General features: G+C 38.2%; 1 protein-coding gene across 2 annotated transcripts in view; it reads right to left on the bottom strand.

Annotated features, from left to right (window-relative positions):
- Window positions 1–12527, bottom strand: part of LOC136877254 (RNA-binding protein 25) — a 305057-nt gene that overhangs the window by 199103 nt on the left and 93427 nt on the right. The window lies entirely within an intron of this gene.

Genomic DNA, 12527 nt, shown 5'->3' with positions numbered 1-12527 from the left:
TTCCCATAGGAAATCCAAAATATTTGTCCTGAATGAGTAAATTTATAATACCAATGTAGTTTGTCCGTTATTGGACATTATAAATTTTCCAGCTAACTCATTCCTGGTTGCCAGCGCTTCGTCCCACTGTGCTAAGTTGGGCTCATAAGTTGGTACATAGCACAACCACCAAAACACATGGCTAGTGCGTACCATGGAGGGCACTGCGTAGGCTACTTAGAGCCACCAGACGTGCCAATACACTATGAGAGACTGTCACTTCCAAAAATTGATGCCTGCCTGGCCATCAGATGATACAGATGTTGATTCCCATAGGGAATCCAAAAATATTTCTCCCGATTATATACATACATACATTTCTACAGTTACAATGTGAATTGACCATTAAATTTAAAATCTGAAACTAAAAAAATATTAAAATGGTTACAAGAAAATGTACCTAATCACACTCATTTATGACACACAGACTACGTATGTATAATAATATAGTCAAATCTCGATATTTTGAACCTCCGTTACTCGAATTTTCAGTATATAGAACCAACTTATATTTTCCGGCCGTTTGTCCTATTCTTCACCGAAAAACTTGAACTTTTCGTTATCGGCAAATCCTCGCCATTTCTTGGATTTCAATTGATTACCGGTCACGTACGAAAGCAAGCCCAGAAGTGAATAATAATTTATCTTGATAGAAATACCAAACCATTTATTTTTTATTTATTTATTTATTTATTTTAACATGCAGACCAGTATAAACTGATAGGTCCAGTACAATTGTAACCTGTTCAAAGCAGATTAATTTTAACAATTACTAAATAACATGAAAAACTGAACCTATCAAATGTATCAATAATAAACTATGTATTGTAATTTTTGTTTGCAGATGGTTTACAATTACAAACGAAACAGTGATCAGGGCACCGGGTCCGAAGAAACGATGAAGAGAGCTGTGGAGGAATATAGGGGAAATCCTATTAACTCCGTTGCTCAAAATACGGTCTGCCTTTTTCTATGCCGTACTAACACTACAAATCCAGCTCAAGCAAGAGGCAGTTAGGCAGGTTTAGAATAGTTTTTAGTGAGGAACAAGAACTCAAACTGGGTGACTATTTGAGAGAAATGGACAGTCTCTTCTATGGACTCACAAGAAGAGAATTTATGAAATCGGCATATGATTTTGCCAACAGAAATAAAATCCCTTGTCCTTCAATGTGGAAAAATGTTAGTGCTGGAGCTGAGTGGCTGAAGAGGTTTCAGAGTTGACATCCCAAAATTATATTGCGGACACCAGAACCAACATCAGTTGCAAGGGCTCGCGGGTTTAATCGTCCTCAAGTGGATCGATTCTACAGTATATTATGGGAACAAATAGACAAAAACAATATAACGGCAAGTACTCTGTTCAATATGGATGAAACTGCAATTTCTACAACAATAAAAAAGTCCCCAAAAGTGTTATCTCTGGTAGGAAAGAAGCAAGTTGGTGTAATTTCCAGCACAGAAAAAACAGCACTGACTGCAGCAATCTGTTGCTGTAATGCTGCTGGAGGCTTTATACCACCATTCCTCATTTTTGCCAGAAAAAGGATGCAAGAGAGACTACTTGATAATGCTCCACCAGGAAAACAAGCAACAACTAATAAAAGTGGGTGGATGAACGGTGAGGCTTTCTTGGAGTGGCTACATTTTTTTCTTGAGCATGCTCGCCCTGGACCTGACAACAAAGTTCTTCTGTTGCTTGACAATCGTGAGTCACATAAATATTACCCTGCCTTTGAGTTTGCATCCAGGGAAAATGTTGTGTTTGTGTTGTTTTTTCCTCACATGACTCATAAAATGCAACCTCTGAATGTTGGCGTTTTATGGCCCTTTGAAGATATATATCACGAGCAAGAAGTCAGCGCATTCCAGAAGAATCATCCTGGGAGAATAATTAACCAGTTTGACATCGCTTGGATTGTTTGCACCTGCTTATTTGAAAGCAGCCGCTGCCCAGAATAATGTGAACGGGTTCAGAAGTGCTGGACTGTGGCCTTATAACCCAGATGTGTTCGGGAATGAAGAATTTGCACCTGCATCCGTCACCAATCGTGAAGTTGATCAGGATAATCCAATCACATCACAGATTCAAGTGTCTGATGAAGCTGAAGGAACCACACAGTTCACTGAGGAACCATCAGCAAGTGGCAATAATCCAAAACACTGCAGTCCAAAAAAATGAGGCCACTTCCAAAGATGACACCTCAAGTGAAGACCAGGAGGCGGACCTGCCAGAAAGCTGATGTCCTTACAAGCACGCCAGTTAAAGATCAGGAGAAAGCTAAAATGTCTAAGAAAGGGATAAACAATCAGGACCTAGCTGTCAAGCCAAGAGACAGTTTCTAAAGAAGGGAAGTGAGGAAAACAATGCAAGAACACCAGATTATGAATGCAAAGTTTGTGATGAACCATACACAGAGCCTCCATCAGAAGATTAGATCTAGAGAACAAAGTGCAAGGCATGGAGTCATGAGTCCTGCACATCTTTTTTTGGGTGTGGCCATATTATTGTGTTCAGTGTGAATAACAAAAAGAGCAATAAGACCATTGTGATATAAAGTTTAGATTCTGATTAAAGGAACAAAATAAGAATTATTAATTTTCAGTATACTGAAAGTGTGCTTACTTTCTCTCCTTGTTTTCCTGGAATTAGCTATTACAGATAAGCTGTGAACACTATAAAAACTTTTGAAAACAAATTTTTGAATTTATTTTGTGCGCGGATATCAAATATATCTTTTATTAGTAATAACATTCCCACTTTTAAACAATTAATTTCGTTATTCACTTTGCCCAGCTATGTGGGCAGAGTGAACAATTTGACATAATTTTAACTATGAATTGTTTTGAAAGTTAGAAACTTCATTTTGTTCCGTATTGGACTGGGATTACAGTGAAATGAAAATGTTAAAGGTCCACCTTTTCAATACTATTTTGCTTGTGAGGGTAATTGCCGGCCTGGTCGGTGTACATCTTAACAATGTTATCAGGACATACAGGCGCTATCGTGTGAAACAAAGATCGTCCTTGCAGCAGTTGTCAACGGTCAGCAACAGGAGCTGACAACTGTTACTTGTAAATCCTGGCTCTCAGGAACTTGGAACACACCGCAACAGAACTGCGTAATGCCTTACGGCAGGCAAGTGGTAGGGCTGTGTCTAAGCAGACAATCAGAAATAGCCTTTATAGGGACTATACCTACACTCAGGAGTTCATTCAAAGCACTTCCACATACATCCGAACACTGTGGTGCCAGGTAAAGATGGGTAAGCGAACACTTGGACTGGACTCTAGAAGAATGGTGGCAGATCCTCTTCACGGATGGGTGCCGAATGTGTCTGACGCTGGATTATCCTTGAAGGATTAAGAGAGAGTGAGGTAATGCCAGCCGAGCCCTGTACACCATCCAGCATGCTCATCAGGGAGGCAGATCTATAATGTTTTGGAGCAGCGTTATGTATGGATGTCGGATGCCACGCGTCAGAGGATAATACGTCTGTTACACAATACCGAAACAGAATCATAAGGGGCCATTATACAACCATACTGACAACATTTTGCAGATGGACTTGTACTGCAAGATGGCCACGTGCACCCACACCGCTCCAATCTTGTGAAGTGAGACCCAGATCCATTGGCCGAAACTGGCCTGCTGGTGTCTCCGGACACGAATCGCACTAAACGTGCCTGGGATGTGATGAAACAGGCAGTGCAACGATGAACGAATTCACCTCTCGTCTGGCCAGGCGGGCTGCTGTCAAACAATGGGACAGGATCAACTTGGAATGCTTTAACTGCCTTACGGACAGCATGCAATGAAGGGTACAATCATGCCTCACTGCATAGGGTGGGGTAACACCATACTAAGAGGCAGAGTCAGATTCCCATGTTCGACAAGCAGATGCACATTGCTGAATAATAGTGTTGGTGCTGCGCCTGTCGTCGCTTTTTCTTTACACTAATCATGTTATGCTTGACAAAGTGTGTACAGTGAAACCTAGTTAGTACGTTCCTCATTTACACGTTTTCCCGCATAGCACGTCGTAAATTCGAAGTCCAGATTCTCATCATTTTATCTATATAAAAAAATGCATCACTCATCACATCACGAATTTTTGCTATTACCGCTTAGTATGATCAAATTTTTCCTAGCCCTGAAAATGTTATTTGCCATCCCTTGTGAAAATAACGTGATTTCCAATTCTCGTAAGACCCATTGCCACAGTTGCGCAATTACGGAAAAAAGGTCTTAAATTCCTGAACTTCTTACGGAGGGCTGCCTCCAAAGAGGGTCCCTACATGCTACCTGTTCACTTTTACAATACTTACAAAAGTATTTATTTTTAAAGCAAATAGGTACACATCGCGTCCCTCTTGGGGACATCGCCAGTCTAGTGAAGAATGAAAGTTAAATAGTAAAATTAGCATAACAAAAAAGATGCAGCTTGTACAGGGGAGGGGCTCTGAACTGAGTAGGGGCTTTTCTGTACTCTGTGGAAGATGGATCTGGATGGGGAAGTCCTCAAACCCGACACGGCGCGTTCCAATGGCTCATAAGGGCTCTCGTGAGAGAGTGGTGCTCGCACCCGCGGATCAACTGAGGACATGATATAGTGGCAGCAGCTATATCATTAATAGTGATAAGAAGATCGATACGACGACCTTGTATCAGCATATAACTGCCTCACGTCCTAGCATCCTTGGATGTTACCATGTGGCGTGGTTACTGTGCATTGAGGAAGGCAACGGGAAACCACCTGAATTAATTTTCCCTAGTAATCACCAGCTAAATTTGTATCCGGAGTAAGCTCCTCAATCAGATCTCCGGGAGGGGCAGATACAAGCACAGCAATAGAAAGACAAATATCAAGATAGAGTAAAAACTGGAATGTGAAGACGATGAGCCAGGCGGGAAAGATCCACAATGCAATAAAGGAGATGACAAGAATGAAAATAGATATTCTAGGAGTAGGCGAAATGCAATGGCCAGGATCTGGAACCATCAACATAGAAGAGCAACGAGTTTGGTACTCGGGTACAGACAATGGTATGCATGAACATGGGGTAGGAATCATACTGAACAAAAGAATAGCCAAGTGTGTTGACAACATTATCCTAGTCTCATCACGTGTTATGTTAGTTCAAATCAATGCAAGGCCAGTTGACTTAAATATTATTCAAGTCTATGCTCCTACTGCAGACAAACCAGATGAGAAAGTTGAAAATCTCTACAACAACATAAACCATATCCTGAATAAGCCAAAAAGAGAAGACCTCAACATAGTTACGGGCGACTTTAATGCAAAACTTGGGGCAGGAAGAACATCAGACGCCATCGGACCCTTCGGTCTAGGAGACAGGAACGCTCGAGGAGATGACTTGTAACTATTTGCAGAAACAAATCAGCTACTAGTGATGAATACATGGTTTAAACTACCACCAAACAAGTAATACACATGGAAATCGCCCATGAGGAATCGGATTGATTTCATGATGGTGAACAAGAGATACAGAAATGGTTGTACATCTGTCAGAACATATCCAGGAGCAGACATACAATCAGACCAGGTCCCAGTGGTTGGAAATTTTAAGATCAGAATGAAATATGTTGTCCCCAAAACAGCACGGGAATACGACTTGAGAAAAGTGAAAGATGATACCATACAGCAGACAGTCAAGACAGCTCTAAACAATAATTTGATTGACAATGATGACGATGTTAATGAAAAACTCACACAAATACAAGAAGTGATAAAAGGGGTAAAAGAAGAGCATTTGCTATTTGCTTCACGTCGCACCGACACAGATATGTCTTATGGCGACGATGGGATAGGAAAGGTCTAGGAATGGGAAGGAAGCGGCAGTGGCCTTAATTAAGGTACAGCCCCAGCATTTGCCTGTTGTGAAAATGGGAAACCACGGAAAACCATATTAAGGGCTGCCGACAGTGGGGCTCGAACCCACTATCTCCCGATTACTGGATACTGGCCGCACTTAAGCGATTGCAGCTATTGAGCTCAGTAAGAGCATTTGAGACTGGACCTTAGAAAGAGGAAAATGTGAATGACAAATGAGATTCTAGACCTAATGGAAGAACGAAGGAAGACAAGAGGCAATTTGATGGAATACAGAGCGGTTCAAAATACAATCAGAAGGAAAATTAGAGAAGCCAAAGATCAAGAGAAAACTGAATTATGTGCAGAAATAGAGTTTTATCAGAGTAGACATGACGATTTTAATGTGCACTGGAAGGTCAGAGAGGCAACAAAAAAGTATCGCAAATCAAGCTGTGCAAAGCTAGTAGATAGTAGTGGTAACCTCATAATTGATAAGGAAGAAAAAAAGAGATAATGGGAGAAATATTTGGAACAGTTATTCCAAGATGACATGAGGAGACAGGAACCAGAAATATCAGATACAACGGGACCAGATATCCTAGTCAGTGAAGTAAAAGCAGGCATACAACAAATGAAGGAAGGGAAAGCAACTGGGCCAGATGGCATACAAGCAGAATTTCTCAAACTCCTCAGTGAGGAAAAAATAAAAATGATCACAAAAATATTCAACGACATTTACTCATCAGGTAAAATCCCTCCAGAATGGTTAAAATCCGAATTTATTGCTTTATCTAAGAAATCAAATGCCAAAGAATGTGGGGACTACCGTACCATCAGTTTAATGAGCCATCTGGTAAAATTGTTTCTTAAAGTGATACACAAGCGGATATACAGTATCTGTGAAGAACAGATACGAGGGGCGTTTGAAAAGTCCGCGCAAAAATAAGAACTACTTACGTGTTTGGGGTAAACATTTTTTTATTTTTCAACATAGTCTCTTTTTAGGCTTATACAATTCGTCCAACGATGTCCTAGTATGTTGATCCCTTCCGAATAACAGGATTTGTCCAAGTCTGCAAAATATCCATTGGTGTTTGCAATCACCTCCTCGTTTGAATAAAATCTTTGTCCCGCCAGCCATTTCTTCAAATTGGGGAACAAATAGTAGTCCGAGGAAGCCAAGTTTGGAGAATAGGGGGGATGTGAAATGAGTTGGAATCCTATTTTCAGATATGCCAACTTGCAAAGGTGAAAAATCAGGAGAAATTTGGCAGTGAATCGCGACATATTACAACACATCACTGATGGCAGAACATGTACAAATTCATTATAATTCAATACATTAACAATTCTATTTGGCCTACATATATATATTTTTCATCACTTACATGTGAATACTAAATAATGGGCATACCTGAACTGTAGGAACATGTTACTTCTCATCCTTCAACATGGTGATCACATTATGACTAATTGTTGTTCAACACAACAGTAGCCGACTTAGCCCTCTTCAGAAACTCTGAACTAAATTTTTGCTCAAAGCACTTGCCTTGCTGAACTGATTTAAAGGTTAAAAGTTTCTCCAAAGTTTGTTCAGACAGCAAGGAACTGAACTGTGTTTTTGTCTTTGTGACTCTGCTAAAAATCCTTTCACGATCTGCATTGCTATGTGGAATTGATAAAATAGCAAGCATCACCTTAGAGAGTCTGTCATATTTCAGTACACCATTAGCTGATTTCATCTGACCTACCAATGCCCATTGAACATCAATTCTTCCTTTTGCCAGCTCAGTTTCTTCGAGCTGAAAGTTATGTTCGGACACTTGTTAATGAAAACTCTAAGGCTAGAAAATGATGCCTTACTTATAGCAGAAATATTTGCAACTCTGCATTAATTAAAACTTCATCTTTGAATGGAAATTTGTGTACCATGTAGTCATACGATGAAGTGAAACACTTTCTAACAGACTTAAAGAATATGCATTCTTCCCTTAGACTTCAAGGTGTTCACCAAAACAAACGCAGAGTTCCCTATCATCAGATCACAATCATCCTTTTGATTTGCTGGAGTATGATAATCTACATCAAGGAGAGAGGAGCTTTTAATAATGTGTGGTTTCACAAACCTTGCCATCACATTCTTCAATAGTTCCTCCAAAACTGACCTCAATAAGTGGATGTGCGGCATACTTGACTGAAGAGCTACGTTTGTATTCTCAAAGATATCCATAAAACTTGAAGAAAGAAAAAGGCAAAAAATTTGTAAATTTGAGGAAAGGACATGAAAAGTCGTTCTTCACGTGACAATGCATGGCTCTCAGTGTCATCAGTAGTTTCATTTTTTTTTTAAGTGAAACTGATGACTGGGTTTTCCTTTTAACTGAGGAGTGAGGTGAAATGTTATGACAATCCTTAACCTTTTCAGACAAACAAGACACATCTGCACTTAAACTGTGCTTAGGAAGTTTGTAATTCTTCAAAGTTCCCATCTGAGAATCCTTACTCACAATTTCGCTCCTGAATAACATAACCAAAGGGTCCCACTGAAGCAAAATCCTATCTAAACACCTTCTTAGTGATAACCATCGAGTAGGCACATGCTGTGTAAAGTCTGAAATTCTCTGAACTTTTCTTTCCTCCTTGCACTCCTTTCCAGATAATAAAATATATCAATGATACTTTCATCTACATTTACGGGCAAGCACACCACACCATTCTCAGCAGCAAGATTAATTAGGTGACAAGAGCAGCCTGCGATGATTATGTTACTATTTTCCAGCTTCAAACATCCTGCCACACCATTCTTTAATCCTACCATTACTGGAGCATTATCAGCACCAAGAGCTAGACAGTTTTTTAATGGAATGCAGAATTCCCGAAAAGAATTCTGAGGTTAGGTTACTCCAAAGAGAATGTTACTCACTTGCAAAGAGAATGACTTTATCATAGACCAAAGAGGAGCACATGACTGGCCACCGCGCCCCATAATGCCATCTGGTATCACTATAGAACGAGGAAATATGCGGGAGTTTAAAATAATACGAAAATGACGGATATTGCTCTAAAAATCGGGAGATCGGACCCGGCGATCCGGAGGAACTACGAAAAATCGCGAGTCTCCTGCTCAAATCGGGAGACTTGGCACGTCTGCTATTTCCATTAATTTTGCGACCACAACTGTGTGTACTGATGGAAAAGGACTTTCTTGTGGGCCAATCGAGGGCGTTTTTCTTACAGCACGGTTTTCAAACGGTCCAATAATGATGAATAATGTGCACCTGTAATAGTTTTACCCTTTTCCAGATAGTCGATGAGGATTATCCCTTGCGAATCCCAAAAGACATTCGCCATAACCTTTCTGTTACATGTTACATGTAATAAATATCATTTTGGTCCGTATTGATGATATTTGATTGAAATAATAACATTAAGTTATTTATTAGACCACCTAATCAATACAAAATCGTCTTGGATGATTTACATAAATTTGTTAGCTAATAGTGGTACATGTTTCGCCTTCCCTGAAAGCATCTTCAGCCATAGTCTTAAATTAAAAATAAGCGTCTAAATAACATGTAGTAATGAAATGAATTTTAAAATCTTGAAGAGATTTGAAGTAAAATAACATTAAAAATAACAATGATGGTTTGAAAATACAATGTGATGAGATACAATAGTGGAAGTATTAACAAAATTAACATTAGAAGGCTGCTAAAATAAGTACAATGGATAAAACAACAGATTGTTATACAACAAGTAGTAAGATTGTATAAAAGTAAAGTTGATAATCTGGCGGTTATAATTAGACGATGGCGAAAAATCTTATATAATCAAAGTAAAGAAGAGAGAATAAAAGTCAAAGTTGGTCGAGAGATCCGAATTTAATCATGATCTTGAAGATAAAAGACGAAAGTCAGATGCATATGGTGAAGTTGTAGAACACGTTGAGGATATGAAGTGAATAGAAGTTGAAGAACAGTTTCAAATAGGATCACTATGGACCATCTCAAAATTTGAAGTGATGTTCAAATGTTGTAAATTGTGAGTTTGTAGATATTCCAGTTGAAAAAGCATATAAAAGTGGAATCTGTAAATGGGAGCAAGAGTTAATTGTGTGAAAAGATATTTGAAAAATATTGAAGTAGAATCGTATGCACTTACCATTTGACGGTGACAAAGATAGCTTGTAATATTATGAGTTAGAAGTATTTGCAACAGTAGACTTCTTGCTACGTGTGTTATAACTGAAGTTTTGTGCTGGAGGGGGATCTGTTTGCGTTGACGTAACTATTGAAGGGGGGCTGCTATTGGTGGGAGGGAAGGAAGAGAGTGTATTACTGCGCGTGTTGTAACGGTGTAAGGCTATTGGAGGGAGCGATGTTACGGTGGGTGTGGCTATGGGTTTATTGGTTGTATTTGAATTAGAGGTACTAGCGGCGGGGGGAAGGGAGGGGGGTATATTAGCTGTAGGGGAGGTGGGAACTCTAATTGATGTGAGGTTGAAGATTTTTAAGAATTTGTTGGTGAGGGAAGTTGATTCTCGTAATAAAATAAGAATCTGTTCATACAGGGGTTTTTTTTTTTATCAATAGTGTCATTTAGATTTTTATCTTTATTAAAATGTTGGTCGAGGAAAATAAAAAATAAGTTTTCATATTCTGTCATGAGTTTGCTTTTATCGACTCTTTTTAGGATATGGAGGTCTTGTTCTATTGTGGTGAATTTATGCCCGGTGTCCCTCATATGGTTGGCCATTGCGGAGAATTTGTTGGTGTCTTTGGGCATTGTAATGCTCGGCGTATCTGGTAGAGAAGCTGCGGCCAGTTTGGCCAACATAAGAAAAATTACATGTAGAGCATTTCAATCTGTATATTCCTGATCCAGAGTAACTATTGTCTGTGATGTTAATAGAGTTGTGATTGAAGAATAAATTACGATTAGTGTTTTTTGTTGTGTAGGCTATTTTTATTTCGTGCTTCATTAATGAATTGGTTATCGGGTAAATGCTATGGTTAGTGAAAGTGAATTTAGCGTATTTTGGTTTGGCGGGTTTTAATGGAGTTAAATTGGTAGCTAGTTTCAGTTTGGTTTTATTGATGATTTTATCAATCATACTCGTGTCAAATCCATTGAATTTAGCTATTTCCTTGATGAATAGTAATTCTTTCTTTAAATTAATAGAGGACATAGGGAACTTTAATGCTCTATATATTAAACTGTGATAAGTGGCTTTTTTTATGTGAGTTGGGATGTAAAGAATCATTTTTTATGGTTGTTGGAGAAAAGGTGGGTTTTCTGTATATTTGGAAGTCGAATTTGTTCAATGCTCGTGTGATTTTGATATCTAAGAAGTTCAAAGAGTTATTGAACTCATCTTCTTTAGTGAATTTAATATTATTATCTAAGTTGTTGAGGAATGATAGTATGTTATTGCTGCTGTTGATTTGTTTATCAATGATAGCTATGGTATCATCAACATAGCGATGCCAAAGACAGAGTCCGTTGATGTTATTAATAATCTTACTATGTTCGAGATTATCTAAGTATATATCGGCTAGTATTCCAGATAACGGGTCTCCCATCGCTAGACCTTCTTGTTTGTAAATTTTCTTATTGAAGGTAAAATAGTTGTTGTCTAAAACGAAAATAAGTAGTTTTAACCATTCATCAATTTCGATTTTACTCAATGTGCTATGTTTCAACAGATTGTTTTTTATGATGTTAATAGTATTGTTGATAGGGATATTAGTATACATGTTGGTGATGTCAAAAGAACATAAAATGTGGTTTGGTTGTAGACTGAACTTATTTAGGGAATTACAAAGTTCGATCGAGTTCTTTATGGGGTTGGAATTGTGAAATTTGAAGTGTTTTTTTAGGAATTTGTGTAGGAATTGAGAGGTTTTATAGGTAGGACTATTGATACTATTAATTATAGGCTGAATGGGGACATCATTTTTATGAATTTTGGGCAGTGATCTGACTGTAGGTAATTTTGGGTTCATTACAGTTAATTTCTGATAATCTTGATCGTTTAAAATGAAGTTAGAATTTTTAAGAAGGTTCTTTAAGTTACGCTGTATTTTGTTTGTTGGATCTTTGTTAATTAAGGTATAGGTATTGTCTGAAAAAAAGGTTTCAGTTTTATTGATGTAATCTTGTTTGTTCATTATTACTATGGTGTTGCCCTTATCTGCTTTTGTAATTACTACGTTGTTGTTATGGATTTTGGATTTCAGGTTTAGAATTTGTTTCGAGACATTGTAGTTATTATTAGATGTTATCTCATTAAAGTTGGGAGTTTCTTTTTTACTTCATATCGTACGTCATTCTGTTTATCAATTGGGATTTGTTTATCGATATTAGTTTCGGTTTCAGCGATGGTAGTGATGATGTCTTCTGCCTTTTTGTGATTAGGCCAATTATGTTTGATGCCTTTATCTAACAGATTTAATTCTTGGTTAGAAAAGGTTGCATTAGATAGGTTGATTGTAGTGGGAATGTTAGTCAAATGGGAAGGGGACACTTTGTTGTTTGTATTTTGGTCAGGAGTTTTACATTTCTTTTCTTGAAGACAAAGTAATTTATGGTTTAGGGTTTTCTGTTTCTTGTCTAATACGTAAGATAGTTTGAGGTCAGTGTACCTTAAAA

Source organism: Anabrus simplex, chromosome 7, assembly GCF_040414725.1.
Source record: "Anabrus simplex isolate iqAnaSimp1 chromosome 7, ASM4041472v1, whole genome shotgun sequence".
Taxonomy (NCBI): Eukaryota; Metazoa; Arthropoda; class Insecta; order Orthoptera; family Tettigoniidae; genus Anabrus; species Anabrus simplex.
Note: the sequence above shows the minus strand (reverse complement) of the source record. Positions and strands in the feature narration are given on the sequence as shown.